The sequence below is a fragment of the Bos mutus genome, chromosome 2, assembly GCF_027580195.1.
Source record: "Bos mutus isolate GX-2022 chromosome 2, NWIPB_WYAK_1.1, whole genome shotgun sequence".
Classification (NCBI taxonomy): Eukaryota; Metazoa; Chordata; class Mammalia; order Artiodactyla; family Bovidae; genus Bos; species Bos mutus.
This window is the reverse complement of record NC_091618.1, coordinates 9,944,665-9,952,279: the sequence shown is the minus strand read 5'-3', so window position 1 is coordinate 9,952,279 and position 7,615 is coordinate 9,944,665. Positions and strand designations below refer to the sequence as shown.

Here is a 7,615-nt window from a genome sequence, read left to right as displayed (position 1 = left end):
TGATAGAGTTGAGGGCTGCTTCCTGGGAACCAGGGACTTGGGGGAGGAAGGTGGCCCAAGCACCCGAAGGACTTGGCTCAGTGGCCAGCACAGAGAGACACTTAGTCCGTGTCAGGCGCTGGTGTGCCGGTTCCCGTGGCCCCAGCACCAGGGGCACAGGCGCGAGCAGAGCAGAGCAGGAGGCTCCCAGCCCTCGGCTCCTTCTGACGCAGAGCAGCGCTCACCAGTCCTGCCAGGAAAGCCATGTGTGTGTGTCTCTGTGCGTGTGTCTGTGTGTGTTTGTTTATGTGTCTCTGGGTGTGTCTCTGTGTGTGTCTGTGTGTCTCTGTGCGTGTGTCTGTGTGTATCTATGTGTCTGTGTGTGTCTCTGTGTGTCTCTTTCTGTGTGTCTCTGTGTGTGTGTCTGTATGTCTCTGTGTGTCTGTCTCTGTATGTGTGTCTGTGTACCTGTCTGTGTGTGTCTGTGTGTGTGTGTCTGTGTGTATCTACGTGTCTGTGTGTCTCTGCATCTGTGTATCTGTGTGTCTGTCTGTGCGTCTGTGTGTGTGTCTCTGTGTGTGTCTCTGTGTCTCTGTCTGTGTGTGTGTCTGTGTGTCTCTGTGTGTGTGTCTTCGTGTGTCTCTCTCTGTGTGTATGTGTGCGTGTCTGTGTGTCTCTGTGGGTGTGTGTTTATGTGTCTCTGTGTATCTCCATGTGTGTGTCTGTGTGTGTGTGTCTGTGTGTATTTATGTACCTGTGTGTGTGTCTCTGTGTGTGTCTGTGTGTATCTATGTGTCTGTGTGTCTCTGCATCTATGTATCTGTGTGCTGTGTGTGCGTCTGTGTGTGTGTTTCTCTCTGTATGTGTCTCTGTGTGTGTCTCCGTGTGTCTGTGTGTGTCTGTGTGTATCTATGTGTCTGTGTCTCTGTGTGTGTGTGTGTATATGTCTCTGTGTGTCTCCGTGTGTCTGTCTCTGTGTGCGTGTCTGTGTGTATCTGTGTGCCTGTCTGTGTCTGTGTGTGTATCTATGTGCCTGTCTGTGTGTGTCTGTCTGTGTGTGTGTCTGTGTGTTTCTGTGTGTGTGTGTGTCTGTGTGTCTCTCTGTCTGTGTGTCTCTCTGTGTCTCTGTGTGTATCTATGTGCCTGTCTGTGTGTGTGTGTGTGTGTCTGTGTGTATCTATGTCTGTGTGTGTGTGTGTGTGTCTGTCTCTCTCTCTCTGTGTGACAAGGGAAGGAGGGGTGTTGAGCAGGACTTTTCCTACGTGATACCCTAGGAGAGAACTATAGGATGAGCTGAGGTTAGCCCGGTGAAGAGCTTCAGCGAGTTCCCAAGTATTCTAACTGGGAGCTGCACGTGGGAACACCCTAGGAGCTGAAGAAAGGCTGGTGTGGCTGGGTCAGAGAGTGACAGGCAGGGAGGTGAAGGTGGGACCTTGCAGCCCACGGTCAAGATTTTGGTTTATGCTACAGGCAAGGGAGAGGCTCTCCATTGTAAAGTGGGGACAATAACCCCTGGATGGAACATGCTCAGGAGTGTAATGGTCTCAGCACAGTGCCTGGTGGGCTTAGTTTAGCTGAAGTTGGATCCATGAGGTGCACTTTCTGGAGCTGACCACCAGAGGGCAGTGAGGCCTTGGCACGCACCCCAGGCACCCCTGGGACCTGCTTTACGGAGGATAGCATCTCCTTTGCCCAGACTTGGGACCTGTGAATGGACCTGGTTTGATCCATAAAATCTGAAGTGATGGGTATCAAAAAGACCATAGGGAGGGACCACAGCATCCATTCCTGTAACAGTGTCCCAGCAAGAAATGGATGGAACACTCAAAGGGTTACTAAAGAACCTTCAACTAAGGAATTCTTTACAGAGGTGTGGGCAGGGTTAAGGGAACTTAGCAGGGATGGGACTCAAGGGGATCACACTACAGGAAGCTGAAGGGCAAGAGGAAGAAGTTGTTACTTCGGTGGGGGGGGGTGGGCTGCCTTGCTGGAGCTGCAGCTGCAGGGATCAGAACACAGCCCCTGCCAGGCAGGGAGCCAGAGGAGAAATGCTCTGACTTTGATCCTGCTGGCGCCTCCCCTTGGTCAGACCCATGGGGAAGGGAAGGGAGGCAGCGGCTTCACTGAGCACAGTTCACACGGGTGAGCCTTCAGTAGGGGGACAAGGGGAGAGTGGATTTAGAGGAGGCAGAGCCGTTCCCTTTCCTCCCCCTCACCGTTCACTGTCGTCCTTCGGATGAAAAATGGGTGTCCCTATTGCGTAACGGCTACAGAACTTCTGTTTAGAATAATGAGAGAGCTTTGAAAATAGATCATGGTGATGGTTGCACAGATGCCACTGACTGTCCACTTTAAAATGGCTTGTTTTACGTTATGTGAATTTCACCTCAATTCTTAAAATTAAGGGTTTATTAAAGAAAGCTCATCCCTAACAGGAGAAAAAAAAAACCAGACTCATCAGCTCACCATATCCTTGTCTTACCACAGCATTGTTATCCTTCAGTCACACTCACTGGGAACCTAACTCAGTCATCATCAAGGCTCTTTCAGCAAGACAGCAGAGGAGGGTTAACAGCAGAAACCCGCTCCAGACCCCCTTTGGGAGCTGGTCACGAGACCTGTGTTAGCAGTCATGCCTTCCTCCTCCCGCCCCTCCCGTGGTCCTCTCACCAGCTGCCAGCACTTTGGCTGCTCTGGGCCTTTACTGTGTGTGTGTGTGTGTGTGTGTGTATATCTGGGTCTTTACAGTGTGTGTGTGTGTGTACCTGGGTCTTTACAATGTGTGTGTGTGTGTGTGAGTGTGTATCTGGGTCTTTACAATGTGTGTGTGTGTGTATCTGGGTCTTTACAGTGTGTGTGTGTGTGTGTGTGTGTGTGTGTACCTGGGTCTTTACAATGTGTGTGTGTGTGTATGAGTGTGTACCTGGGTCTTTACAATGTGTGTGTGTGTGTGTGTGTATCTGGGTTTTTACAGTGTGTGTGTGTGTGTCTATATCTGGGTCTTTACAATGTGTGTGTGTGTGTGTGTGTGTGTGTATCTGGGTTTTTACAGTGTGTGTGTGTGTGTCTATATCTGGGTCTTTACAATGTGTGTGTGTGTGTGTGTATGAGTGTGTATCTGGGTCTTTACAATGTGTGTGTGTGTGTATCTGGGTCTTTACAGTGTGTGTGTGTGTGTGTGTGTGTACCTGGGTCTTTACAATGTGTGTGTGTGTGTATGAGTGTGTACCTGGGTCTTTACAATGTGTGTGTGTGTGTGTATCTGGGTTTTTACAGTGTGTGTGTGTGTGTGTCTATATCTGGGTCTTTAGAATGTGTGTGTGTGTATATCTGGGTCTTTAGAATGTGTGTGTGTGTGTGTGTATCTGGGTCTTTACAGTGTGTGTGTGTGTATCTGGGTCTTTACAGAGTGTGTGTGTGTCCTAAGTCTTTATTCCTATGGAATTCAGGTTCGTATTGGTCTTCAGTTTGTTGGGTTGCCATTTCTCACTGTCACTATTAGACGTGGGAGATCTGAGGCGCTCAATCAGTCCTCTGGATTCTAGGCATGGCCTTCTTGCCCACCCTCCCTTTTCTAGATTCATCACCCTACCTGGTACACTTGATCCCCTCTCTACATTTGAGTTAAGCAATACACAGAGCTCAAAATGACCAGAAGGAAGACTACTTGTGACTTCAAGGAACCACATCTGTGTTCCCTCCAGGCCCACTGAACACAAAGTCGAGAGAGGGGAAGCAAAAATCCCTCCAGGAGGTTATTTGGCATCACAGAAGAGCCACCCTCATTTCCACTGCTGGGTCCCCAGGTCTCTGCATCCAGGCTGTGAGAGAGGCGGAGCCACTGATTTTAAACTTACACTGCATCCCGCATGTCAGTAACCCAAGTCGTGGTCTCCCAGCTGGCACTGGAGGTCTCTATCGACTCATCTGCTTCTGAGTGATGGGACTCACTGTGTGTCCAGTGCTTCCATGGGTGAGACCACTGCTCTGCGCCTTTCACCAAAAAAGGAAAATAGGCTATGTGGGGGATAGCAGAGTGATGAACAAGCAAGTACAAAAATGACGAGGCTGGCAGAAGCACTACAGGCGGGGAAGGCAAGTCCATAGCAGGAATGCACATTTATTACCAAGAGGCAATAGATAACTGATCCTTTATGAAGCAAGGGGACAGGGCACTCAACCTGCCAATAGATAGCTAGCTGGTCCCTGAAGGGTGGTGGTTCTCAAATTTTTTGATGTCAGGATCTTTTTACACTCTTTAAAATTATTGAAAGGTTATACTCTTAAAAATTGTAAACGGTTTTTGTTGATGTGGGTTATATCTATTTTACTGGATTAGAAGTTAAAGCGCTAAACTATTTAAAACTAATAAACCCATTACATAGTAACATAACGTTTTAATGAAAATAACTTTTTGAAAACAAAAGTTGTGAGAAGAGTGCCATGACTTGACATGTTTGCAAATCTCTCTCTTTTTTGACCATGATGTGAGGCACGTGGGATCTTAGTTTCTTGACCAGGGATTGAACCCGTGCCCCCTGCGGTGGAAGTGCAGAGTCCTAACCACTTGACGTCCAGGGAAGTCCCTGCAGATCTCTTTAGAATCTGGCTTAATAAGAGACAGCTACATTCTCAGATCTGCTTCAGCATTCAGTCTGTTGTATACATACTGTGTAGCCTCTGGAATATTCCACTATACACTCATGAAGGAAAAAGGCAAACACTGTCTTAGTATTAATAAAGTAGATCTGACCTCATAGAACCCATGGAAGAGTCTTCCTGGTCAACACTTTGAGAACCATTGCCCCAGCGAATAATTCCAAACAGGAAGCTCAGCTGGGTCTTCGCTGATGGCAGCTTGAGCACTCAGCAGTGCCCGCTGCCTGATCAGATGTGGTGAGGGAAATCTTGTGTCTATGTGTACTGATTTTATATGGCTGCTGAATAAATTACCAAAACCCTAGTGGCTTAAAACAACATAAGTTTATTATCTTACAGTTTGGGAGGTCATAGGCCTAAAATGAGTCTAACTGGGCTAAAATCAAGGGCTTCCCAAGTGGCTCGAGTGGTAAAGAACCTGCCTGCCAAAGCAGGAGACAGAAGAGACCTGAGTCCGATCTCTGGGTAGGAAGGATCCCCTGGAGGAAGACATGGCAGTCCACTCCAGTACTCTTGCCTGGAGAATCCCATGGACAGAGGAGCCTGGTGGGCTACGGTCCATAGAGTCTCACAGAGTTGGACATGACCGAAGTGACTGAGCACGGGCTAAAATCAAGGTGTCTGCAAGGCTGCAGTCCTTTCTGGAGTCTCTAGAGGAGAATCTGTTTTCTTGCTTTTTCCAGCATCTAGAGGCTGCCTGCATTCCCTGGCTTGTTTCCTCCTTCCATCTTTAAAACCAGCCATGGCCAGGAGACTCTCACCTCACTCCACCCTGCCTCTGACTCTGTCTTCTGCTTCCACATTTAAGGACTCTTGGGATGACACTGGGTCCATCTAGATAATTCAGGAGAATCTCCCTATTTTTTTTTTTAATTTTTCTGGTTAGAGGCTTATTCAACCCCAAACAATCTCTTTCAACTTTATTGAGGTGGCTGACCGCGTCCACGACCAAATCCTCCTCTGACCTGGAATTCAGTTGCTGACCCAGCCTCGGTCGGCACCAGGGGGCACGGCGCTTTGTCTGTAGGTGTCTCTGTCGGCTTCTCCTCACGTGAGTCTTGCAGGTCGCTCTCCCTCCAGACCTTTGGGCCGCGGCCAGCCAGTCTCAGGACGGCTGCGGCGCAGAGTTGGCAGGCACGATCTCAGGGGGCAGGTGGAGGTAATTGCGGAGATAGTGGATGCCCTCGTTGGTGAGGTACCAGCAGAAGTGTCTCCAGGCAAACTGTTCCTTCACATAGCCTCACGATTTGAGAGACAGCATGGCTTTCATGACATGAAGATCAGGCACGTTCTTGTCTCCCAGCTCTGGGTGCTTGGGCATCCTTCTTGGCCACCATCACCCCCTCCTTAAAAAGGAGTTCATAAATGGCAATCCGGTTCTTCTTGGGCATCAACATCACAACGGCTGCTGCGTCCAGGGGCTGAGCTGGAAAAGCGAGAATCTCCCTATTTTTAAGGTTGGCTGATTAGAGACTTCAATTCTTTCTGCCTACTTTAAACTCCAATACTTAAACTCCAATACTTTGGCCACCTGATGTGAAGAGCTGAGTCATTGGAAAAGACCGTGATGCTGGGAAAGATTGAAGGAAGGAGGAGAAGGGGACGACAGAGGATGCGATGGTTGGATGACATCACTGACACAATGGACATGAGTTTGAGTGAACTCCGGGAGTTGGTGATGGACAGGGAGGCCTGGCATGCTGCAGTCCATGGTGTCACAGAGTCGGATACGACTGAGCGACCAAACCGAACCTTAATTTGCCCTTTGCCCTATAAAATACATCCCCAGATCCTAATCCTAATTAGGATCCTAATCCTCGGATCAGGATGTGGACATCTCTTTATTTTTGACTGTGCTGGGTCTTCATTGCTGCACATGGACTTTCTCGAGTTGCAGCAAGCGGGGCTACTCTTCCTTGAGGCGCTCGAGCTTCTCGTTGCCGTGGCTTCTCGTTGTGGAGCACGGGCTCTAGAGCGGGCGCTCAGTAGTTGCGGTACATGGGCTTAGTTGCCCTGTGGTGTGTGGAGCCTTCCAGAACCAAGGGTCAAACCCATGTCCCCTACACTGGCAGGCAGATTCTTAACCACTGGACCACCAGGGAAGCCCAGGACATGGACATCTCTGGCAGGTCATTATTTGTCTACCACGCTATGAATGGTCTCTATCCCTGCCACGTGGCCACTCTGTGTGTGGGCCCATTGAACCGGAACTAGAGTAGCTGGGAAAGGAAGCTGACATCAACAGATTAGGTAATCTTGTCCACCTGACCCCTGAGACCCTCCCTCACAATGGATGCCCTCTCAGGACACTTGTGTAAGTTAAAACAGCTTCACCACCTCTGCCCATTTCAAGCAGCTCATCCATAAATCTTTCCCTTAGACCTCTTACCTCTTCATCACCAATCTTCCAATCTTGTTTTCAAGTCCCTGAGCAGCCAGTCAACTTGTTAACCCACTGCTCATGAATCAGAGGAGATCTGTACCTCTAGTCATCTCTCCTTCCATGCAAAATGGACAATCAATGTGACCATAAGAGGATATCTCTTCATCACTGTCTTTTAGAGACACTCTGAGTGTGGCTTTAATGTGGCAGTTAATCCTTTTGTGGCTGGTGCTAACATACCATGCAGACTCATTTGGAAATAATGTCTGTGCTTTTTCCTCCCTGATAACCAGTCATAGCAACTTCCCCAACTGGGGGCTGAGAGAGAAGCAGTGAAGCAGTAAGAGAGCCTACCATGGGAATCTGAGCCACCTGTTCCTGCAATCTCCTTGTGCCTCCTGGACTTACTCAGACCTGATCTAAGATACAATACTGAATAATAGAATGTTGCCATGCATGTCCAGTTTGATAAAGAGATGGATCCGATGATGTCCAGTTCTGGTTGCATGGGTCACTTGGTGTCCTGAAGTTAGGCATTCAGTCTCCACCATGCTCGGGTATGAGCCAGGAGCTGTTTTTCAGTGGAGAATAGTT

At 48.8% G+C, this 7,615-nt stretch overlaps 1 pseudogene; it reads right to left on the bottom strand.

The window, feature by feature from the left end:
- Positions 1-5,558: 5,558 nt before the first annotated feature.
- LOC102275132 (small ribosomal subunit protein eS10-like) lies at positions 5,559-6,289 on the bottom strand (annotated as a pseudogene).
- Between the last annotated feature and the right edge of the window lie 1,326 nt (positions 6,290-7,615).